The following is a 24861-nucleotide window of genomic DNA, read 5'->3' as shown; positions in this document are numbered from 1 at the left end:
AGAGGGTTCTCCCCGTGGCTTCGTCATCCCGGGCTGTGTCAGGGCGGCCTGCGTCTGTGGCTTTAGAGCATGACGGGACGGCCCTTTCCCAGAACAGGCGGAACCCGGAGCGAGGCAGCCTAAGTCGGGCCCTCGGCCTTGCACTGACCCCGAGGGGCGTCCCCCGGCTTTCGGGGCCTCATCCAGAACCGAGGCCGCTAACACCTGCATTTGTAATGTCCATTGACGGTGAGTTGATTGATGACTCAATGACATAATGTGCGTGCGGTGACCAGCATACGGCGTGCCCCCAAGGTGCTCGGCTTCACCTCTTTGTGTACCAGCAGGGCACCCGGAGCCCTTCAACCCCAGGAGCTCCACTGGAGCCTGGGGAACACCAGGGCCCCTAAACTGAAGTTATTTGCTGGATTTAGCCCCAAACAGTGTCCCCATCCTCCCTCTCCGCAGTGATATTCTGTTCCTCCAGTGACAAGCTATAGGAACGCCCTCTGGGGCTGTCACCTCTGGGGATTCTGTAGGATTTGTGCAGACCTGGCTGCAGCAGCAAGGGGCAGATGTGAGTCGCCGGGAGGCTGCTTCTGGAGGGGGTGGGGCGGGCAGTGCCTGGGTGGAAGGAGGAGGGAGGATGAGCTCCTTCCCGAGACCAGCTTCCCACAGCTAATCTGACCTGAGCCAGGGGGAAACGGAAGGCTGATTGCAGAGGAAAGTAGGGGACGGGCTCTCCAAGCTGCCAATTCACAGGTTATTGTTTAGGATTAGTTAGGAGCCCCAGAGCGAATCACGCATTTCCCTGACCCTCTAAGCGCTCAGGGTAAATCCTGAGCCCTCAGCCAAAGCTGGGATCAGGTGACACCTACGAATATGCTGCAGAGACCATGAGGCCGGCCCTTCGTGTCAGTACTGCCAGCACGCTAGCAGTCAGAGGGGCCTGAAGGGCAAGGCCCGTCCCCCCTCTCCTGGGGTATCCCTGCAGCAGGCTGCCTGGGGTCTTCCACTGTCTGTGGCCAGTAGCACAGGCCAAACGCACCCACCGGCACTGTCTCCTCAGCCTGGCCCAGCCCAACCTTGCTCGGGGGCCCCGCTCAGCCCATAGCCAGCAGTGGGGTTCAGGATCGTGGCTCCCAGCAGGCCGGAAAGGGAAGCCCCAGCATGACCTGGGTATAAAATCAGAAGAAAAACTTGTTTTGCTGCTGCCCATGCAGCATCGTGAGTGATGTGTGTTTTTTGTTGCTTCGTCAGAACTGGTTAAATGTTGGTAAGTGAGATGCACTTACCACCCATGAAACGTCGACGGCCGAGTGATTCGGGCTCCTGGGCTTAGCAGTGTGAGTTGTCCTTTTCATGGGACCATCTGGAAAGCCACCAAACCCATTCAAGGCTCAGATTTCTGTAAAATGTCACGAGTCTCACAGGCGTTCAAGGAGCTTAGCCCCGAACCTGGACGAAAGCAGGTGCTCAATAGTTTTGAGGCAGTCTGAGGCCTGAGGCCTGGGTCCCTCCACCAGAGTGCTTGCACCTGGACAGAGGTCTCCTTGAGCAACAGAATACAGAGAAACTATGAGGGTGGTGTGGCCACAAGCTCAGGGACACCTGGAGCGCCCAGCAGCTGGAGGAGCAGGAAGGACCCCCGCCCCCGGGAGCCTCAGAGGGAAGGCGGCCCTGCCCGCCCCTCCATCCGGCTGTTCTCCAGGACTGGGAGAGGACAGACAGCTGGTGTTTAAGCTGCTGGGTTGGTAGTCCTTTGTTACCCGCCTCCTGGAAGTGCAGACGGCAGGCTGAACACTGGACACGGGCTGGGATGCCAGGGCAGGGCCGCCAGACCCTGGGGAATGGCCAAGGGGCATCGGGCGGGTGGACAGAGCGTGGAGCCCATTCAGCGGTAGCCGGCAGGCGGGCTGTGAAGCTTCCAGTCCTGACAGCTCTTGGGAAGGACAGTCTGGTGGGAGCGAGTGGCCCCGCCGCTTTCAGGCAGGGAGTTGTACACAGCGCTGAGGTGGGGACCGGCCTGCCGTGTTACCTGGTGAGGGGGGTTTACCTGGCCAGGTGGGTTAGGCTTCTTTAGCCCCTGTATCTAAGGCAGGGTCCACCCCCGTCTGCGACAGCCAGCAGTGAGGCGTATGCAGGGCATCCGACCTGGAGTCAGGCAGGGCAAGGTCCAGGGCAAACCCTGGCTCTGGTCTCCAGCCCCATGTGATTCTGGGCAGGCCACTCAGCCGTCTGAGCCTGTCTCCTTGTTAGTAAAATAGTGCTCAGAGGGAACTGTGGTGTTAAATAGAATACACATATATTGTATTAGGGGCACTGGGTAAATATCGGTTAGTCCGAATGTAGCTGATTTTTCATTAAAGGTTAAAGAGGTCAGGCGCTGGGTTAAAGTTGAGCCCTGTCCAGGCTCACACCTCACCACAGATGCTCCCCTCCCCCCGCAGGACGGCCCTGCTGTCCAGAGCACAGCCCACCCAGGACAGGCTGGAGGATGCTGGAAAGTGCTAGAAGAGCTAGCTGAACAGTGGCCTCTCCCTCTGAGTAGAAAGAGGAATTGCAGAAGCACAAGGGGAGAGGTTCCGGCCCGGAGGACGCACGTCGGGCATGTGTCAGGAGCACAGCCTTCTTGCTCGGCCCGGCCCGGCCCGTGTGGCAGGTTCCCCGGGTTTTGTGATGTGTGGTGATGAATGTGCAATCACTGAGCAGGACGCGGCAGGGGCCTGGCGTCCCGCCGAGGCCGCATTCCCGGGGCTGGGCCGGGGAGGGCTCGCTCCACGGTGGACCTCGGGGGGCGGGGGCCAGGCCGACGACGGGGAGGCACAGGCAGGGGGAGGGCCGTGCTCCAGAACCCGGGAGGAGGCTGCGCTGCACTCGGTGCCACCGGCCCCCGCTGTGGGCAGCGTGCAGGAGGCAAGGCCTGGCCTCGTTCTGAGACTTGGAGCCCGTGGGCCCCCCGCGATGCAGAGCGTGGGGCTGGGAGGGAGGCTGTGTGAGCACCGCCCTCCCTGAGGCAGGGGCCCTGCCCGGGGGCCTTGCGCTCTCCCCACTTCTGTGGGAAATGACAGCCTTCTCTCTGCCTGTTCGTGGCCCTCTTTCTGGAAGACCTGAGGGCCCACCACCCAGGTGTGGGCCGGGGGTCGCCAGGCTCGGATCCTCGTGCCACAGGCAGACGCCCCCGCTTCCAGCACGCTGACTCCTCCGCGCGCGCTTGGCGGGCTCGGGCTCCGCGAGGGCGCAAGAGCCTGTTCCGGGGGAGCGGGGGGCTCAGCCGCAGCCTTGAGGGCACAGCGCGGCAGCAGCGCGGCAGGCAGGCAGGCGGGGAGGGGCCCGGGTGGGAAGGACCCTGGCGCCCGGTCCCGCCCCAGCCCCGCCTCTGTTTGCACCAGCGCCGCGCCCCACGCGTGTCTCGGGCGCCCGTCTCCCCCTGCGATGTCGGCTCCCTGGGGAACCCCGGCGCAGAGCCCCTGTGGCGGGCGGTCACCGCGCAGCGCACAGGCAGGGCTTCTAGCCGGTGGTCGGTGTTTTGCGAAGTGGCTCTGCTCAGCCAGAGAGGCGCGTCCCGAGTCACCGCACCGGCACAGAGCCGGGGCTGAAGCGCAGACGGTCTGGAGCGGGCCAAGAAGCAGCGGTTAGAACACACGCTTCCCGGCTCGCCAGCGCCAAGGAGAGAGAGGACTAAACCGTCGTAATATTTTTACAAGGAAGGACGGATGTGTGGGGTAGAAAACGAAGAAGGTGTGTTTTTTCAGACCGTTTGATGTTAAAGGTTGCAATTAACTTTGTAACGGCAGGGCAGAGTGGGATGTAGTCCACTTTGTTCAGAACAGGAAAAAGCCCGGTGTGATGGCAAAGCCGATAATGGAAGAGTAAGAAAGTCTATTTCCTGTTCAGGACAATCAGCATAGGCGGGAGAGCTGGAAAACAACACACTCGAAAGGCAGGGCCGTCGTGATAAGAATGCCAGGCGACCAGGGAGCAGAATTAATGTCTGAACCCGAAGAACGTCCACGGAGAAATTGTGATGGGCAGGAAGTGCCGAGAAGGGGAACCTACGGTGGCTGCGATTACGGCACGGTTAGGAAGGTGTGGCTGGGCGGCCTGGCGGTTGGAGAGGACGGGGTCGGGGCGGGGGGGTGGCGCGGGGGGCCGGCACAGGGTGGAGCCTCCGCGTGGCTTACAGGGAGCTCGCCGGGAGTGCCCGGAGGGGACGGTGGTCCTAGGGTGAGAACAAAAACGGACAAGTTCAGCCTGCACCCCGAAGTAAGAGATCAGGAGAAAGCTCTCTTTTCGCAGTTTCTGAGAACGCTGAAGAAACCCTGGAAGACTGGAGTTTCCACTGCGATTTCTGTTCAGAAGGAAGAATTAAAGATTTAGAGCAAATTCATTGCGTCTTGGGCAGCTATAGACATTGTCTCCATTATTAAACCGGATGGCAGACTCAGTCGCACCCCAGGGCTTCTGGTGTGGAAACCGCACTGGGCCAGGATCCTGCAGGCATGAGACGGGGCCTCCAGGGCCAGCCCTCTGCCCTGTCCACTCCAGATCTGCTTTCCTCGTGGAGACCCGGCAGGTGTCCCCTGAGCCCAGCTCCTGGTGTGATCCCCTCACCTAGAGCGTGGGCCGGCCCCGGACTCCTCCCGCCCTCAGAGCCACGGTCGGGGGTGGCAAGGTGACCTCCAGGGGCCGCTAGCTCCAGCCAGCGAGGATCCAGGCTCCTCGTGCTACAGCTGCAACCCGAGGTGCCCGGAAGGGGTCCTTCTGTACCCAGCTGAGCCCTGCCCAGACTCCCAGACCGCAGAAATGCCACTGAGTGGGTGGCAGCTTGTTACGCAGCCGTGGAAAACTAATGCAGGTGTATGAGCCATGCTGAATAAACCCCAGAGAACCCCAATTCCTTAAACACCCGTCGTATTTCTGTCATTCTTGGATTTACACAATTATTTTCAGTAGAGGACTAAGGACGTGGTCCATCTGCAGGCAGCTGTGAGCGCTTGTGATCTCTGATGCAAACCAAGTCCCCCATCCGTACTCTCGGGGAGGATTTAGACTTTCGTTTTAGCTGCCATCTGCTAAGCCCCAGATCCTGACAGACTCACAGGGAGCTTTTCCTGTCTGCAGTGAAGCGTCCTCGGTTGGTTGTCTGCCAGGCCCCGGGGCTGATCCCGCTCCCCAGCTCTGTCGAGCCCCCAAACTGCAGAAGAGCTGGGCGTGGAGGGGCCCACGGTGGGTAGTGGGGCAGCCTGGACCGAGCGGTCACACCTCCAGCGCTTGGGCCACTGTGGCGTTTGAGGTGGGGCCTGGCCGTTTGGTGCCAAGCGCGTCGTTGGAAGGGTGCCCTTGAGGTTTTAGCAGGAAGGGGCGATCCAGGGCGAGGGCCTGGTTTGTGGAGGCTCCTGTGAGCCGGGACGTTAGGTGCGATGCAGTGGGACGTGGGCGAGCTTGCAAACAGCCACTCTGGCCCCAGGGTTGGGGACGACGAGGCCCGATGGGAGGGGCGAGTGGGGAACTGGCCGGGGGTGGGGCTGGCCCGCTGTGGCCGGAACAGGGCCTCCAGCAGAAGGTAAGTTCCTGGAAGCATCCAGGGCCTCTGCGGTCACACTCAGTGGGGCTGTGATTCTGCACTGGCTCCGGTCTGCGTTGAGCAGAGCTGTCATACAGGAACCCCAGCGGAAGTCTCAGGAGTCTGGCCACCCCTCCGGCCAGGCCACAAGGCAGGTGTCCTGCTCCAAACGTGGCTCTAGCTGCCTGTGGACAAGGCACGAGGACAGGGGGGCTCAGACCATGACTCGTGCAACAGGCCCAGAGGGGCCACGGGGAAGAAGCAGAGGCTCCCGAGCGCGGGGTGGGGGAGGGGTCCGCCGGGCGCGGCCTCAGGATGGGGAGGGAGTGCAGGGTGTCAGCCTGTCCCTGCAGAGCCCATGAGGGCCGGCCAGCAGGTCGGCGCCTAGGTGGGAGCCCAGAGCAGGGCGGGGTCGCCTCTCACTCTCAACAGAGGACGCCTGGGGTGGCTGGAGCGGCCCCTTGCTGCCCTGGCAGGGCCCGGGAGCCACTGTCTGTTCTGCAGACAAGGAGGGTCAGTGATGGGTGTGATACTGACTCCTGGTTCAGAGACTAGTTGGTCCAAAAAAGACGGCAAAGTCAAAATGAAGCACAACCAGGGGGTGGTTGTGGGATGAACTGGGAGACCAGGATTGACGTGTACACACTAATGTGCATAAAAGAGACACAACTCATGAGAACCCGCGGCACAGCACAGGGGCCTCCACTTCACTTGGCTGCGTGGTAGAAATTAACACGACATTGTAAAACAGCTACACCCCGATTAAAGACAAAAGGACAACCCACTGGGAGACAGAGAAAAAAACCCAAACAAACGCCACTGGAGAACAGTGCCAGAGTGTCAGTTTGCAGTGGCCCCAACTCAGCGTGACCTCGTGGGAGCCTGCAGTGCAGCCGCGGGCACGGGGTGGTGGTTGAGGGCCGGAGCCCAGGGACACCCATCAGGGGAGACCCCGGGGGAGACCCTGCAGGGGCCACCGGGCAGGGGCCGTGGAGGGCAGGTGGCAGGTGACCTACAGAAAGCACTGAGGACAGTTTGCCCCGAGCGCCACTCGGTGCCTTTCAGGACGTGGGCTCCAGGCTGGTTCAAGGGGCTGTTCCCCCAGCACGAGGGACGCCCCCTCCCACCACTCTTGTGACCTGACTCTGTCTGTGCCCCCTGGAAGAGGGGGCCGGGAGAAGACTTGGTGCCCAGGGAGACCCTCAGGGCGCTTCCTCTGGGGGCAGAAGGGGCCCTCGGGCTGCCTCTGGGCCCTGGCTTTCTCTTCACCCTGGTGACTTCCTCTGAGGGGCGGACGGGTCAGAGCTCGCTGCCCCCTTGGGGAGCATGTGGAAGCCCCACCGCCTGAAACGTCCTCGTCACCTCCAAGAGCCCCTCCCCTGGGAAGGGCTGGGGGCCCTGTGCTCAGCCCCCTGAGGAAGGGGTCACGGTGCGTGTGTGACCTGGGCGAGCAGGGTGAGGAAATGCAGACCCCAGGCCTGCGTTCATAAGGGGCAGCGGGGGTGTGGAAGCTCAGGTGGGCGGCCGCGGGGGTCTAGCCAGTGGGTGGACAGGACGGCAGGTGGCTGGGGATGCAGAGGATGGCATAGATGGTGTTCTTGAGACAGACTGGCTGCAAGGAGGTGCAGCCCCCCAGCTGCCACCCCAGAGGATGGGGCTTTCTCAGACGGCACAGAGGAGTTTGTAGCCCCAAACCCCCAACTGTACCATTTACAAAATTAAATTCCACAGAGGGGAAAGACCTAAGCACAGAAAACAGGAATTCAAAAGCAATGGAAAAAAGGAGAGTATTTTCGTAATCTGTATGGACAGCATAAGCTTGAATGAGCTCAGCAAGGTGTACAAGAGACAAAGGGTTAGAATCGAGGGTCTATAAAATACCTGTGTTAGGGAAAGGAAGACTTCCTACACCATAAGGAGAAAGCATGCACAGCCAAGAAGAAAATGGCCAAATCAATACAAACAATTTACAAAACCAGAAATTTGAAGAACCAGTTAATGTCTAGAAATTGCCCCATCTCACAAGAGATCAGGGGACGTGATACAGTTTCCCCTCTCAGATTAAAAGAAAGTGTTCGATGTCAATACTTTTAGGGGGTGTGTGCCTTGGAACAGGTAGAGCAGGGCCTTTCAGCAGCACTCACTGCAGTTGAGCTGTACCTGCTCTGGTCCCCCAGTCCTTTGTTCAGGGTTTGCCCTGTCGGAGCAGGGACCAGACCCCGGAGGCTCGCAGGCACCTGCCCACTGGAGAAACACACCGGAGCGAGCGAAGTGTCGCCAACGGGGTGAAGCTGCACTTCGCCGCGGCCTGGGCTCAGCGCACGATGCAACAGCAGATCGGGAACGTTGGTTTGTGCCGTGTCCTTCCCAGGGCTCAGCACCACGAAGAGAAAGCGCCTCAGTCTGACCACAGGGAGACTTTGGGAAGAGGACCCGAGAGGGAGTCTGTAGCTTTCATCTGCTGTGCTTTGTTTTCGAGGCAGGCTCGTGTTGAGATGAGAGCTCAAGGGCTGAAATACAGGAGCAGGTGAAATGAGCTTTCCAGGTGGAGTGGGCAGTGATGTGGTCTGAGGAGTGGGCCGTGGGGGAGGGGCGGGGGTGGGGAGGAGGGGCCCGGGCGGCGGGATCAGGACGTCCAGGATGAGGGGCCAGGGAGCAGCTCTGTCTCGGGTGCCGTCGAGGGTCCCTGTGTCCTCAGAGCGGCCACACCTTCTCAACAGAAGTCAACGCGATTCTTCAGAGACCCACCTGAAATAAGGATTATTTTTAACAAGCACTCCCTGAAAATGACACTGGAACCCGTAATGACTAGAGAAAGACACGTCAACTTTGTTTTCAAAGGAGGAGGGGAGGTAGTGAAAAATAAACACCTGTTACAGCTGGTTTTTTAATCGAGTTATTTTACTTGTAAACAAAATTCAGTTTTTCCAGTGTAAAAATTGTATATCTGCATTAAACCAAATTTAGACCATTACACTAAAACAGAAGGAGAAAAGGCAGCCATAATGTACTACCCAGAAAACTAACATTTCTTTTACTGCCAGCTATTTTCTATATATAGGTTTTGGTTTGCTTTATTTCACATAATTGCGGAATACATTCAACTCAGTATCGTACTGTTTTTTTACTTGCTTTTTATCAATTTCTTGTGTTTTCTCCTTGTTTAGAAGTCCTGTCTTGGAACTGCCTTCAGTTATTAAGAGCCAGCTCTGAAATTTTTTTTTAAATGTTTTTCTTTGATTATTTATTTATTTATTTATGTGGGCTGCGCCGGTCTTAGTTGTGGCGTGTGGGATCTTTAGTTGCGGCATGTGGACTCTTAGTTGTGGCATACATTCAGGATCTAGTTCCCTGACCAGGGATCGAACCCTGGCTTCCTGCACTGGGAGCGCAGAGTCTTACCCACTGGACCTCCAGGGAAGGCCCATCTCTGCAGAATTTATCCCAAACTTGGCTTAGAATGGAGAAAGACTAAAATGTTTTCGTATATGGGTCTTTAAGGGTCTTTAAATTGACTCAGAAATTAATCAAAACCAATTTCATCCAAATGTTTGGGCACATGATAGATGTACTTTTAAGTCCTTTAAAAAACATACCCTATGATATTTTTAATATTAAAAAAATTGTGTGTAATCAATTTTCTTATGTAGTCTTCTTGGCTAAAATTTTCTTGTGTTGGGTGAGGAATTAAACATTATAAATAGTAATTCCTAGTGCTGCTTTAAACAATTTACTGACATTATGATTTTTGTTTGTCGACGGTGCAGGTGAGAGGCAGGAGGCAATTTGGGGGTAGCCACACACCCATAGAGACTTGCCCTGAATCTGCACAATCACTTTCCAGCTTTTCTGCACAGTCAGAGTATTCATGACGAAAGTGTGAAGCACACATTTCAACTGTTCATAGTAATAGTTCCTTTCCAAAGTTTTGTTTCTTCCCTTTCACCTTGGATTCAGTTCCTGATTTTTCTGGCCCTCGGGGCATACTTGCCTGATTTCTTAGCCACTCATCCCATCCGGTAGGGACAACCCACTGGCTCCCAGGCAGCGCCGGGATCCCCAGGCTGGCGGGGGAAGGGGTGGCTGGTGGCCGCTGTCCAATTCCTACGAGCCCCGCGCGTCCCCGGTGGCCTCTCTGGGCCCCAGGCCCCCCGAGCAGCACGTGCGCCTCTCCATAGCAGATATTTTTCACGCGTTTGGAGTTCTCCTTTTTAATAAAACTGCAGGAAGTAGAAGGGGACGGAGGGGGGAATGGCGCTCGCCACCTGAATGCTGGGCGCGTTTTAGCCGTGACTGTGCCTGCCTCAGTAGAAACCTTGCTAACAGACCAGAAGGAGCAGGACGGCGCCGTGGCCAGGGCGCTCTCAGGTCTGCGCGAGGACCGTGGCGCACGGCCAGCCAAGCAGGAGCGCGAGGGGTGCCCGGTGCCACCCGAGCCCCCCGGGAGGGGAGCCCACGGAGGTCACTCCAGACGTGCAGCCCCGCAGGGACAGCCCGGGCCGGCCCAGAGCTGCGGTTGTCAGGGTCCCAGACCCGAGACGGAACGGCCGGCAGGATGTGCCCGGAGCTCGGGGGAGGCCAGGGCGGCACCCTGCCCCTGGCCTCTGTCGGGGACGCGTGGGCCTCCCCCTGGACGGAGGCCCCATCCCTGAGGGTCCTGCTTCTGGCTGGGGCGCCACCAGGCCCTGGGGTCCCCTCCTTCCGCGCTCCACTCCCCTTTTGCTCGCGGGGGGTCACACGCACGCCTGCACCGAGGCCCCCTATGCAGCGGCCTCCTCCCTGTGTCTCCGCTGGCTCAGTTACTCCCCTCTTTGGCTTAAAAGCTCTCCCCGACTGCTCCAAACCCGCTGCTCCCATGTTCTCGGCCTCTGTGGCGGCACCGTTTTCCCCAGGCCCCGCCAGAGCCCACATCCAAGCTGTCGGTGCGCTTTGCCCAGACCGTGCCCTAACACGGGCCTCCCCAGTCCCGCCCACCCTGCCTCGCCCCCGGGGGCTGCGCCCGTGCCCCTCCCCGGGCAAGCCTCCTGATGACTCTTCTCTCCGTGCGCCCTTTCTGGACGACTGCGCCCTTTCTGGACGACTGCGCCTTTGAGGGCTCATCTCGTACAAGTGAGCACGGAACGGTGTGTCAGCCGGCACCGTGCCCTCCTGTTCACTGCATTTTGGCCTCGTCTTCCAGACTAGACTGTAAGTTCCCTGAGGATGAGGAAACGCACACTATGCTTTTGTGGCCTTTCTAAGGGCCCTTGGAGGAGCCCTAGGCCCGCGGAGGGGGCGCAGTGCGGCTCTCGTGGAGCCAGTGAGCGAGGTGGCACAGGGCCGTTGGCGGGTGCACGTCACACAGCTCGTCCCCCCCAGAAGCCCGCGCCCGCGATCAGGGTTGCCTGGTCGTCCTCGCGAAGGCGACGGTGGCCCCTCTGCTCCAACCTGCAGGCAGCACTCGTGTCCACGTCGCACGGCCTTGCTCGCTCCACGCCGGCCTGGGACCCTCGCCCTTGGCATCCTCCCTGCTCCTTGCAGCGCCCCACGCGTGGCCGCCGTCCCTGGCCTGCAGCAGAGACCACGCTCTCTGTGGTTTTGTGGTTTTCTATGTGAAATGCACCCTCTTGATCTTCTGTAAATATAAGTTATTAGTATAAAGACAGTTGGAAACACTCAGTTGAAAAACGCAAATGAGATGAATGATACTGTCCCAGTCATCAGCAGTTTCTTAAACATTTTATTTAAGTAGGATTCTATTTTCAGCAAATGGAAAGATTAATTCACGGCCGTGTCTCTACAATAGCCTCTATAGCCTTCAGTCTCAGGCCTGGGGAGAAAAAGTAGGTCATCCAAACCCAGCACAATGATCTTGCAAGAGGGCAGGAATGGAAAAATTCAGAAACATTTTAATCCACATGGCTTTTTTTCTTGGATTAAAAAAGAAGGTTTCCTACGAAGGCAAGGAGGGGGCGTGGAGTCATTACTTAATTCTTCCGTTCGACACACGTTTACTGGACGCACTTGCCGGGCCAGACGCCGTGCAGGGCTTGGGCGTCAGCAGCATCCTGGCTCTTGAGAACATCACGCTCTGGGTGGGAGACGGGCTGGGAAGAGAACAAAGACAGTAAATATCATGTCAGAGGGACTCAGGAGGTGACGGGAGCCCAGAGGACGGACCCACTGGCTGGGGAGGCAGTCTCGACGGCTGGGGAGGGAGGCGGGTCGGAGCGGTCCCCCCGTGTGGGGGTGACCCCTGCAGTGGAGGGGGGCCCGGGGGCGGCGGCGCCACAGCCGGGGATTGAGTCGGGGAGAAGCGGGGCTCTGGGCATTGCCCTCCCGGCTCTCCCCTGGCCTCTGAAGAGAGGTCGCGTGTTTACAGGCAGGGACTGTCCGGTGCCGTGGTTCCTCCCAGACTGTTTACCCTGAGTGTTTGGAAGCGGAGTGCGGGCTGCCCGTGCCGCCTTCCCCAAAATAGTCTTTTTGTTTCAAGGACGGGCCGAAGTACAGCAGCCTATGATTTGGGCTGTCTTCGCTGCAGAAAGAGGCCACAAAAACATATTTTACTTTTAAACACTCAGCGGAGAAAGGAATCAAGACACTTCGGGAAATCGACCAGTGTGCCTGGTAAACGCCCGACCTTAGCTCAGGAAAGAGCAAAACTCTGGAGAATTTGACCAAGTGTTGGAGTCGGCGCCGGCATCTGTACCGGGGGGGGGACCGGCCCCCCCGAGCCCTGATCAGTGGGCCTTCCCGCAAACTGCTGGAAATGTGGCAGAGCGGGGCGTCGCGCTTTCCCAGAGCTCCCGGGACTGTTGGGGATACTGAGCTCTTCCCACGGAGTTATTTTAAGGTGTGTAATGAACTGAAAACACCACCTAACGCAAGCATTAGGTCTGGGGACGTTCTCTGAACATGGAGGATTTCTGGGGCGCTCACTGCAAAACCTGTTCACTTTCCTAAGACGATCTGTGCTTCCCTTCTCTCTAGGGAGGCGCGTGAGTCCTTGTTCCTAAGGGCCACCTCCTCCCTGGGTGCAGAGCCTGCAGGCGCCGCTCTTCCTCTGTCCCCAGGGGAAGGCCTCCCTCCTTTCTGCTGGTTCTTGCCCCAGCCGGAGCTCTCATCACCCGCCCCTCCGGGAGAGCCCCCTGCCCGCCCCTCCGCTTGACCCCCCGGGGCGCCATCCTGTCTCTCCTTCTCCCCGGTTGCTCTTCTCCTCCTGCTTGGAGACTTGCCTTGTACATTGTTCACACCCAGCTACACCTCGAGGGCTGGCCCTGCGCCTGGCGGCGAAGCGCCAGACCACGGCCGCCAGTCCCGGCTCCTCCGTCGAGGGCTGCCTCACCGGAGCTCTTCACAGGTGGGGAGGTGACGGGACCCGCCTCCCAGGGCTCTGAGGATGGACAGGGTTCACGTGCACGATCCGGAGCCGGTGCCCGGCCCGCAGGGATTGAAACGCCTCACGACCCAGGTAATCCAAATGCTTACTTGCAGCGTGCTTCCAATACACTAAGGAATTCAGTAAAACGTGGTTTGTTGCGTTTATGTGCTGGACACGGTGGCAGCTGTGAGGACACAGAATGCCTCCTCTGCTCCTTTTCTAGCGGCTGGGGATCAAGGGATGCGCTAGAGGCTCTGAAGTCCAGGCCGCCTGCACGTCCGTCTGCAGCCCCTTGGCCTTACAAGCCCCAGTCCTGATTGGATCGGTCGGTCCGAAACCTCACCGCCATTCACAGAAGTGTGCGTTTTCCTCTTAAATTGACCCTGAGAATTCTGTGGCCTGATGTTAAGCCACACAATTCATAACTTATTTACGCTTTATTTTGTGGGAGGAAATGTCTCTCCAGAGCCAGCCTCAAACCAGAGGATTGCAGGCTGCCGCCCAGCTCCTCCTAACGCTCTGGGTGCAGGACAACTGCCCGTCCTGGAAACTGTCAGACAAACAGGCCCCACGAACGTCTGGCCCCGGACTGTCTCCACGAAGAGCCACGAGGCAAACACCGCCGGCTGCGCGAGGTCAGCGCCAGCTGCTTGGCCCTTTACAGATAGACTCACCACGCCCGTGAGAATGTCACTGCCCTGGAGCCCGATGGTTTCCTCTCCCGCTTGTGGGGCAGACGTGGAGGAAGCGCCCGCCTAACCCGGCAGGGCCCGCCGTCCCGCTGCAGGCGGCCCGAGGCCTCCAGGTTCCCCATGAGATGGATTTAGACGTCAAGCAAGCACACCTGTCTGTCTAGTGACTGAAGACGGGGAGAGAGCCTGGTGAAGGTGCCGAGTGCCGGGACCCAGCGCTGGCCCTGTGGGGAGGAGGCCCTCTGACCCGGGCCCCGTGGCCACAGCAGAGGGGCTCTCGGCTGGCCGCCCCCAGCCTCCCTGGCCAGCTGCTCACCTCCGATGACCCGGCAGAGGAACCAGCGCCGGGGTCACAGGGATGCCAGCACGGCCAGCGTGCGTCCTCCACGAAGCCCCGCACAGCTGCGGCGGCCCCGTTCACGCCAGCGTCCCGGCGCCGTCCGCTCCTGACTCACGGGTCTTGACTTTTATTCAGAGGAAGCCGTGGCGAGTGGTCCGTGCCGGTCACGGGGGGACCGCAGGGGAAGCAGCGCAAGCGGAGCCTTCCCGAGCCCGGGGCGGGGAGGCGTGCGCGGCCCGGCGGCTCTGAGTCACACAGGCACCGCCCGAGCTGCGTCCTGTCGGGCCTCCCGGGGGCTCAGGCTCCCGGGGTCACTTGGCTGCCCGCGCGGCCCGGGCCGTCTCAGGACCAGCACCGCTCCGGCACCCGCGGCCCAGGCTCCAGAAGGCTCCCCGGGCCCGAAGGCCAGAGGCTTAGGTCTTTTTCCACTTTGCATAACTTCAGCACTGGGCTTTCCCCGCCAAGACCTGAGACCCCGATGGGGCCCTGGCCCCCCAGCCCCCGGCGGCTGCCCGCGGGCCAGAGGGGCTCCAGCACTCGCCCTGGGGAGACTGCCCACGTGTGACATCCTCTTCCTTTGGCAGGGGTGAGGGACGGGCTTTGGGAAGGAGCTTCCGGCCTGGCCTGGAGCCGGAGGGCCCGGGGGGGCTGCTTCAGCTTCTTCTACTGCTGTGCTCCCCCCGCTTCCCCCTCCCAAGCAGCAGCAGCAGCCCCGGGAGAGGCTGGGACGGGGGGAAGGGTCCCCTGAGCCGGAGGAACAAACTCTGCGGACCTGTCTGGCCCCGAGGTCAGGAGGTCACTGCGGGTGGGAGGGGCCTGGGCAGCAGATTGGGAGCCCCCTGCCCCTCCAGCATCATTTAGACAAACAAGCAGATGGCAGGTGTCAGGGGGACAAAGAGCCATCTGTGCAGCGAGGCCGCCCCTGTTCTCTCCCAGGAGCCCCGTGAAAGCCACGCCTGGAGACAGCGCTGCCCCTCGGCCAGCGGGCCTCCTTGCTGGGCCTGTGAGTGTCCTCCACCAAGGCGGCCAGGCCGGCCACGGCACAGGGTGCTGGGTCTGCTGGGCTCAGAGGGCGCGTCCCCGCCTGCCACGGAGGGCAGTGGCTGGACTAGAGGGCTCCCCTCCCTCCTTCCCTCCCTCCCTCCCTCCCTCCCTTCCTTCCTTCCTTGTCTCCCCATCTCCCTCCCTCCCTCTCTCCCTGCTGCAGCATCCATAATCATTCCCCAGGTATGGCCGCTATGGCCCTGTACGGTGGCCTGTGTTAGAAAAGCAGCAGCTCTGCCCCCAGCCCCCGGCCCCCGCTGTGCAAGCTTACTTCTGGCGCTCAGGCCCCAGGCAGGTGATGGGGTTTTGTACATGGCGACCAGGCATCCTGCAGGTTCTGTGTGGGGAGGCCCCGCGGGAGGTTTCGCCTTCCCATGTGGCCGCAGGGCCGGACCCAGATGAGGGAAGGTGGCCGCAGGTCTCCCCTTGGCCAGAGGCCCTGTGGTCGCCTGGAGACGCCGCGGAGGTGCCTGCCCTCACTTCCCAGGCGTAGGTCCCCGAGCGGGGCCCGGCTGGCCGCACGTTGGTCCCCTCAGCTCCAGAACAAGGGCCGGAGACCCTGGGCTTCCTCGCAGCCGACAGCCGGGGCCCGGGCCGCTGCTGCCCGCGGGCCTCAGACTTCCCTTCCTCCCCCAGAGCCCCCACACCACGACCACCTCCTCCTGCGAGCAGGGCGGGCATTTCCGTTTCCCGCCGGCTGGTACTGGTGTGAAGCATGACGAGAGTTAGTTACCACGGAAAGAAAAATGCGGACACTTGAAAATACAAGTCTTACAAAGTTTATTGTTATATTCCACGGACATGAAGTTGTGTCAAACAGTAACATCAAAACAAAAGTTAAAGATAGGACAATAGGAAAGAACGGGCATAAAGTCTCTGGGGCGGTCACTGCGCGTGTGAAGTCGCTTCTCGCTCCTGTGCTCGTCCCACAGCCACAGGGAGACAGGGTGGCCCGCGGGCAGCTCCCGTGAGCTGCCTCTGGGCGCCCAGGGACCCTGTGCTCAGCTGGCACTTTGAGGAGACAGACGAGCTTCTCTTTGCTTCCCTGTCCGGTGACACCGCTGCGGGCAGGGATGCTGGACGTCTCCTGTTCCTGTTTTGCTTTAGTAGCAGTTGTAGTAGAGAGAACGGTCCCATCGACGTGTGGATGGGACGGAAGGAGAGATTTTTAAAACAATTTCAGAAACCTGGGATAGTCACGCTTTTATCCAAAATGAAGCAATAGACTTTCTATTTTCAAATTGATCTCAATCCTTTATCTGTAGCCGGTTCCAATGATTTATATTCAAGTTTACAGTTAAGTCTAAACCAACCGACAAAAAAGATGTGGGTTCCAGGTTCTATGAACTTGGGGCCGCGGTCGGGGGCGGGCGCTGGTCCTGCTGGGAGGGCGCCCGCCTGTTCCCGTCCGGGTGGCCCCGCGGGCTCGGCGGGGAGAGGATGGAGGCCTGGGAGCCGCAGGCGGACGTGGCGGGCAGCGTCCTCCGGTCCGCGTGGCACACAGGCGGCGCTCAAGGCGTGGGCCGAGGAGGCGGGGTGCGGGCTGGACGTGGCTCTTGCGCGGCCGCGCTCCACCTGCGCACCGTCCGCACCGGGCCCTGCGGCGGCCATGGCGCAGGGCTAGGAACCCGGGAGGAGGCAGGCAGAGAGCATCCTTCTTTCAACTGGGAAGGCTGGCCCTGGGTGTGACGGTCACTTTCAGCACCAGCCTCTGAGCCCCGGTTCCCTCATCTCCAGGCCGGGGACGAGCACCAGACTTCACGCGCAGCTTGCGGGCTGAGCAGGGCGTCCGCCGGGGCCTCCAGCCTCCCCGTGGCTCCGCGAAGCAGGGCCGGGGGCTTCTGCACAAGCGCAGGCCGAGGGGGCCTCTGGGTGGGGCTCGGGGACCCTCCTCCATCTCACCGTGACCCAGAGTCACTGGGGCTGCACGTGCCGGACCAGGTCCTGCTGGCGGCCCGCTGCACTGGCCCTTCGCAAGGCGCCTTTGGGACACTCGGGACGGATGGTTTCTAAGCGTCCTCACGGGCGCTTATGAAAGAGTTTATTTCAAAACAGGAAATTGAGTTTTGTTTTCTCTTGAGATTAAACCAGATCAGACTCTAAAATATTCCTGACGGGTCCAGATTTCAAAACCCAGGAGGCTTTACCAGTTCTAAAATAGTCCCACGTACTTCCTCGGAGGGAGTCGTGAGAAACAGATCAGCACGTCCAGGCAGGACCCAGAAACCCCAGCCTCGCCCCCTGACCCCCGGCCAGAGGACACAAGCAAACGGTTGGGTCTGAGGCTGAAGGGATGTTTCATTTCGTTTTGTTCCAGGAGTTTGCTGGCTCTTCCGGCCTCGGGAGCGTCTAAGCCGTCGGCCTCCTGCTCCCGGGAGGCCGCCCAGCACTCGGGCTCCATTTCCTCTAGGCTGACCTCTGACCCTCGACCCTGCGCCTCCCACCCACGCCTCCTCCCTCAGCCTGGCCTCTTCCCTGGGGGTCAGCCTCAGCCCAGGGCCCACATGGGGGACTCCCCGCCCCGTCTGCCCGAGAGGCCCATCCCGCCTTTGCCCTCAGTAGGGGAGGTGGCCGTCCTGAGTGAGCCGTTAGGGCGACCGCCCCCCGGCCACCCCCCGGGCTGCGTGCCGGGCTCGCTCTGCTTCTGCAGGACCGTGGGAGGGAGAGGAGCGTGGGCCGCCCGCCTTGGCCGTGTCCCCAGCCCCATCCCCTCCCCGCAGGCTCCCTCGCTGAGAGCCCTGGGACGTCACATTCCCGGCCCTCCTCCCCTCGTCCCGTGCCCCCCAAGTCCACGTGCCGGCGTTTGGAGGTGGTGCCCTCACCTCGAGGAGCTCTGGACCTGAGCCCTGGAGCCTCCGCCGGCCGGAGCCCTCCCCCTTTGGGCCCGGGTGCTGCCTCTCCCCGACGTGGCCCACAGACCCGTGCCCTGAGTGCAGACGACACGTCTGTGATCTCTGCTGTTGCGGGCTGGGCCCCCTCCACAATCTTCCAGGACGCTACTGCACAGCGAGGGCCCTGACCCCAGCACCTGATGCCATCCCGGCATGTCAGCAACCTCAGGGATTTAGGATCAGGTGAGCGTTATGCAGAGGCCTTTGGATTATAAACCCTCTTCCTTAAAATGAAGGTGCGACACCCACGAAGTGGATCTCAAGGACAATCCACAGTCGTGGGTCAGCCAGGGCCTTAAACCCCTAATTCCGCATGTTGTGTGCACATCAGCCCTTCCACTCAGCCAAGATGGTTTGAGTGTCTGTGATACACTGAGGACGGCTCGGCCCTGGGATCAGAAAAATAAGTGAGCTCTGGCCCCTGACTTTGATGGACTCACAAGCTCAAGGTGAAAACGGACAGCTACCAATGACGGTAATGATAAAAGTGGCGTGGTCAGTGTTGTAACGGGGCGTTGCCAGACGCTGAGGGCACTAGGGGCCCAGGGTCTGACTTGGGAGAAGGCGCATTTGGGGGACGGTCAAGAGCTCGTGCATGTGAGGGCCTCTGAGCAGGAGCAGAGCCCGGTGGGCAGGCGCCCGGCCATAGGAGCGGCCAGTGCGGGGCCCGGGGCTTGGAGCCTGGTCCAGGCTGGGAGGCCCTGGGAGGGTTCCGACTGAGGGAGGGCCCACTCCGCTTGTTCGGGTGCAGGTGGAGGGAACGCGGGAACGTGGGCTGTTGGCAGGAGCAGCGCCCTGTCTCTGGGCATGTGGACAACACCTGGTAGTGGGTCTGCCTTTCTCTTAGGTCTCTTTAGAGATGTCAGCGCCTGCTTTCTTTCCCTCAGTACCTGTGCTCTGGCTTGCGGCCGCTGGTGAGGGACACGCATCTGGTGACCTTTCTGGGCAACGTCCCTTCCTTTTCCCTCTGATAGTGTCCCGGCCCCAGTTCTGACCAGAAAGTGGGGGGCTTCAGGAGAGAATGGGGGGATAAACGCAGCGGACGATCCGGAAACGAGAGAGCCTGCAACCGAACCATCAGTTCTGTGTTTCTTCCTCCCCAGGACATGATTTCCCCTTTGCAAAAAAAAGCCAGAGACGGAACAAGATGTTCAGGTGGGCATTCCTCCGTCCTTACTCACCAGAGGCAGGTCGTTTCTGAACCAGAAACTCTCCAGATAATTCCGTGTGTTTCATCAGCTGACTGTCCCGAAAGGTGTTGAGCGGGTGTGGACTGAGTGCTAGAGCCATCACTCAGTCACCATGGGGTGTGAGGTGTTCGACAGGGAACTTGCACCCCTGGGCTCCACCTCCTGCCCTATAAAGTGCCAGGACACCGGTGCCCTCTTCTTAGAATCTGTTGAGATGAGTAAATAAAATAATGCATACCAAATTGCTAAAAGAGTATTTAGCCCAAGGCAGGTGTTCAATAAAAAGCTACTTTAACTAGGAACAGGTTATTTTGTCTACGTGCCTGGGTTGTTCTGGTTCTTGTGTGTATGTGTGTGTGTGTGTGTGTGTGTTTAAGAATGTATCTGTGTGTGTATGGTATGTGGTATGTTTAAACATGTGTTTGTGTGGTGTGTGTAAATATATGTGGTAAGTGGGACGTGTAAACATGTGTGTAAAAGTGTACGGTGCATAAATGTGTGTGGCATGTGTGGGTTTGTGTGGTGTATATGGTAGTGTGTGGTATACGTGGTACATGTGAATGTGTGTGGTGCGAGAATGTGTGTGGTGTGCGAATGTGTGTGGTGTATGTAGTACGTGTGAATGTGTGTGGTGTGCGAATGTATGCGGTGTAAGAGGTACGTGTGAATGTGTGTGGTCCGTGAATGTGTGTGGTATGTGAATGTGTGTGGTGTGTGAATGTGTGCGGTGTAGGTGGTACGTGTGAATGTATGCGGTGTGTGAATGTATGTGGTCCGTGAATGTGTGTGGTATGTGAATGTGTGTGGTATGTGAATGTGTGTGGTGTGTGAATGTGTGTGGTACGTGTGAATGTGTGTGGTACATGCGAATGTGTGCGGTGTAGGTGGTACGTGCGAATGTGTGTGGTACATGCGAATGTCTGTGGTATGTGAATGTGTGTGAATGTGTGTGGTGCGCGAATGTGTGTGGTACATGCGAATGTGTGTGGTGCGCGAATGTGTGCGGTGTAGGTGGTACGTGTGAATGTGTGCGGTGCGCGAATGTGTGCGGTGTAGGTGGTACGTGTGACTGTGTGTGGTGCGCGAATGTGTGCGGTGTAGGTGGTACGTGTGACTGTGTGTGGTGTGTGGTGTGTGTGTCCGGGGAGCTCTGTGGTGCTGACCTGGGGCTCAGGCTGCTGGAGTGAGCCGTCCGTGACAGGAACCAGGAGGGAGAGGGGGAGCCCTTTCTTGGATCCCCCTTGAGATTTGGAACCACACGGCTATTATGTTAGACGTCTGGTCTCCACCAAGGTGGCCCGGGGGATGGGTGCCCAAGGAGTCCAGGCCTTCCCTTCCCCAGGGCCTCCCCAGGATTCCACGGTCCCAACTGGGAGTCTCTGCCACTGAAGGGCAGTGACGCTGGTCACCTGGATGTGGCATCCACTGCCCTTCGTACGATGCTCTGAGAGCTTCCCGACAGGCAACGCGGCCCGGGCCCTGGGAGGCCAGGCAGCAGACGAGAGGGAGCCCGACCCCGGTTCCCAGCACCTCTCCTCCAAAGGGACATGCGTGCGCTGCATTTTACTTTAGTAGGATAGCCGTTATGCTGCTCCGTTAATACTAATTACTTATAAGAAACACATTTCTTGAGGTTTTTTCTGCAAAAGATATATATCTAGCTGAACAGTGGCCAGTCCTCAGTGCATATGTTTTTAATAACCAGTTGGTCTGCACTGAACAATGGCCTCAGAGGCCTTTACCACGAAACGAGAAGCGCGTTTAGGAGCAGCTATTGAAATAGGACCAGATGAACCCTGGAGGCCGCCTCTTCTCCCGCCTGCTGGGTGCCCAGGGGCCTGACTTGAGGCCACGTGGACCTCAGAGCCCTGGAAAGGGCCACACGGCGTCCCCCTGAAGGATGAGCTGGGCTCCCCCTGGAGGACAGGAGAGGCTGGAGGTGCCAGGCCTCATGCACCGTCGCCGAGACGGCAGCAGAGCTTCCCGGGAGGAAGAGAGGAGGCTGGGAGGGCCTGTGAGTGTCCTCTCCAGTCTCCTCTAGGTTCCTTAGTGTTTCTGTGAATGTCTCAAGGCTGCTCTGTGCCAGGCATGGCCCTGCGCCCAAGGAGGCGCCATCTGAGCGGGGAAGGAGCAGACGTGGCCTGTATGTGCGGGTGGGAGCGGTGCTTCCGACAGAGAGCACGGTGCAGGGGGAGGGCGCGACAGCCTTCGAATAAAGACACTTTTCTTATGGGAAGCACTCGCTGCCAAAGGAGTATTTGGTCCACGAGGGCCTGAGTAAGAAAAAGAGGGCAAGTGCGAAGTCCCTGAGATGGGTCGGTGGGGACGCCCCCGAGAGGCAAAGCCGAGGGGCCACGGCGGAGCGGGAGCGGGGGAGGGGCAGGGACTGGGCTCGCGGTAGGTCAGCCCGGAGCTGGCGAACCTGCGTAAGCATGAGGAAAACTCTCTCACTTTACAGGTAAAAATCTATTACAGCAACCTTACCCAGGCCTAACCCACATCCCGTACAATCTGTTTCACGTATGCAACTCCACGGGTTTTCGTACCTCCTCAAAGTTGTGAAACCACCACGGCGATCTAATTTCAGAGGGTTTTCATGATCCGTAAGGAAACCGTGTATCCACTGCCGTCCTCGCCATTTCCTCCCCAGATCCCAGCCCCAGAGGATGAGGAATCCACCTTCTGCCTGCATGGATTTTCACGTTCCACACATTCCATACAAACGGGGTCACGGGACACGTGGCCTTTGGGGCTGGCTTCTTCCACTTGTAGCATATACTGTTCTCACGGGTCGTCGGTGCCGCGTCAGTGCTTCGTGACATTTTATTGCCAAATTAATTCTACTGTTTGGATACACCTTATTTTATTTATGCACTCATCAGTTATGGCCATTTGGGTTGTTCCACTTTTAGCTCTTGTAAATAATGCTGCTAACCTTGCTAAAAAGGCTGCGTGGTGTATTCGTTTCTGTGTGAATGTATGTTTTCATTTCTCTTGGGTATGTACCCACACGTGGAACTTGTGGGTCACTGGTAACTACATGCTGGGAGCTGTAAGACGGTTATGATAGAATTTTAAGCAGGGGTATAATGTGATATGATCTACAGTCTTTTAAAAACAAGCACCATGATTGTGTGTAGGAAACTGGACAGGGCACGGCAGGGGACGGTTTGCTCCATCACGTTAGGGAAGGTCTCCTCAGCTGAGGAGACTCCGATGACTGCAGGTTGGCATTACCTTCAAGTCTCTTTGTTCCTAAGTCTGGGCGTGCCTGGGAGGACGCAGAGTGCAGGATCCGCGGCGGCTGAAGTCTGGAGCCCCCGTGCCGGCCTCCCCCTGGGCGCGGGCTTCCGCTGCACGTGGGCTCCCCGTGTAGCTTGGGCTTCCTCGCGGCCTGGTGGCCTTGGACTGGCTGGACTTCTGACACAATAACTCGGGGTTCTAAGCGGCAGTGCTCCCCGGTTTAGGTTTTGTGAAGTGCACTCTGGGTGCTGTGAGAAGAGAGCGGAGGTTCAGTGGAAACGCGGGGTGGGACTTGAGGAAAGGGTGAGACGTGACCGGGGTTGGAATCTGATCTGAGCTGGAGCCGGCAGGTCTGCTCGTGGCTCACACGGGGGGCAGGGCGGCTGAGTTCTTAGGCTTGGGCATTAACAGGCGGGAGTGTGCCAGCACTTTCCTTCACCTGGGAGGGAGCGGCTGGGAGAGGATGGGAGCAGGACTGAGGCAGATGCCACCTGAAGACACTGGAGGACAAAATTAAATTCACGGTAAGCAGAATAGAGAAATAAAAAAGAGAAGGGTAGGAATTAGTGAAACTGAAAGACAAAAAGAATAGCAAAAACCTTATAATAAACCCCCAAACTGGTGATTTGAAAAAATATCAATAAATCTGATTAACCTCTGTCAGACTAATGAGGGAAAAAAGAGAGAAGACCCAAGTCACCAACACCAGGAATCACAAAGGTGACATCGCTACAGATTCCACAGATAGCATGAGGATAATAAGGGAATATTATGAGCGAGTCAGTATTAGGCAAAGTAGATTTCAAAGCAAAAAGTATTACCCGGCATAAAGATGACAAAACATTTGTTAAGTAAAACATTCAGCAACCTAGTTGAAATGGACAAATTCCTTGAAAGACAAAAGCCACCAAACCTCATTTAAAAAGGGATATCGGGGCTTCCCTGGTGGCGCAGCGGTTGAGAGTCCGCCTGCCGATGCAGGGGACGCGGGTTCGTGTCTCGGTCCGGGAAGATCCCACGTGCCGCAGAGCGGCTGGGCCCGTGAGCCATGGCCGCTGAGCCTGCGCATCTGGAGCCTGTGCTCTGCAACGAGAGAGGCCACAACAGTGAGAGGCCCGCGTACCACAAAAAAAAAAAAAAAAAAAAAAAAAGAGATATCATGAATGTCCCTATATCTATATCTATTAAGGGAATTAAAGGCCAAAACTACACAAGGACATTATAAGAAATAAAACTATACACCAAAATCTTTATTAACGTAGATGCAAATTCTTAACAAAATTTTATAAAATAAAATCAATATATAAAAGTAATAATATAGCATGACCAAGTGAGGTTTACCTCAAGAATGCAATTTAATTAAGGTTAATCAGTATAGTTCAACATATTAAAAACTTAAAAAGGAAAAATCATATGATTATCTCATATGCAGGAAAAACTTTTGAAGAAATCCAACATGTATTCCTGATAAAAATAGTCAGCAACCTGATACAGGGCATCTATGGAAAACCTATACGCAACATCATACTGAATCGTAAAGACTGGAAGTTTCCCCGCTAAGGTCAGGACAAGGCAAGGAGGTCCATTCTCATCACTTCTACTCATGTCTCAATGGAGGTTCTAGCCGGTGCAAGACAGCAAGAAACGGACATAAAAGATATCTACATTGAATGGGAGAGAGTAAAACTGTTTTTATTTGCCAGGGACATGATGGTCTACATAGACAATCTGATGAAGCCTGCAAAAAGTTACTAGAACCAATAAATGAGTTTATCAAGTTTGCAGGATAAAAGAGACCAATATCTAAAAATCAATTTTATTTCTATGTACTTGCAATAAATAATCAGAAATTTAAATTAGAATCACAATATCATTTACAATAGCATAAAAATGCAAGATACTTAAGGGTAAATCTGATAAAAGATGTGAAATACATACAATGAAAATGACAAAACATCGATGAGAAAAATTAAAGATATTCTAAATAAACGCAGAGATATATCGTGTTTATGGGTCAGAAGACAATTATCCTCAAATCAATTTATAGATTAAATGCAACCCTTATGAAATCTCAGCAGGCTTTTTTGTAGAAAGTGACACGCTGATTCTAAAATTCACAAGGAAATGCAAAGGGCCTAGGATAGTCAAAACAACTTTGAAAATAAGAAGGAAATGGGAGGACTCACGTAACCCAACGTTAAGACTTACTAGAAGCTTACAGTAATTAAGACAGTGTGGTATTGGCACCCTGATAGACAAATGAATCAATGGAATAGAATTGAGAGTCCAGGAATAATTTTTTTAAATCAATTTATTTATTTAATTTATTTATTTTTGGCCGAGTTGGGTCTCTGTTGCTGCACGCGGGCTTTCTCTCATTGCCGCAAGCAGGGCTACTCTTAGTTACGGTGCGCGGGCTTCTCGTTGAAGTGGCTTCTCTTGTTGCAGAGCGCAGGCTCTAGGCGCGCAGGCTTCAGTAGTTGTGGCACACGGGCTTAGTTGCTCCGCGGCATGTGGGATCTTCCTGGACCAGGGCTCGAACCCGTGTCCCCTGCA

At 57.5% G+C, this 24861-nt stretch overlaps 1 long non-coding RNA gene across 2 annotated transcripts; it reads right to left on the bottom strand.

Moving 5' to 3' along the window:
- Positions 1 to 11431: 11431 nt before the first annotated feature.
- Positions 11432 to 14483, bottom strand: LOC136792441 (uncharacterized). Of its 2 annotated transcripts, none has more exons than XR_010836236.1 (2): positions 12760 to 14483; positions 11432 to 11631 (listed from the first exon to the last, which is right to left on the bottom strand). It is a non-coding gene; the product is annotated as an uncharacterized lncRNA (long non-coding RNA). The 2 variants fall into 2 exon arrangements; XR_010836235.1 differs by having other exon boundaries at positions 13580 to 14483.
- Positions 14484 to 24861: the final 10378 nt, after the last annotated feature.

This window comes from Kogia breviceps, chromosome 13, assembly GCF_026419965.1.
Source record: "Kogia breviceps isolate mKogBre1 chromosome 13, mKogBre1 haplotype 1, whole genome shotgun sequence".
Taxonomy (NCBI): domain Eukaryota; kingdom Metazoa; phylum Chordata; class Mammalia; order Artiodactyla; family Physeteridae; genus Kogia; species Kogia breviceps.
This window is presented reverse-complemented; position numbering and strand designations above follow the sequence as displayed.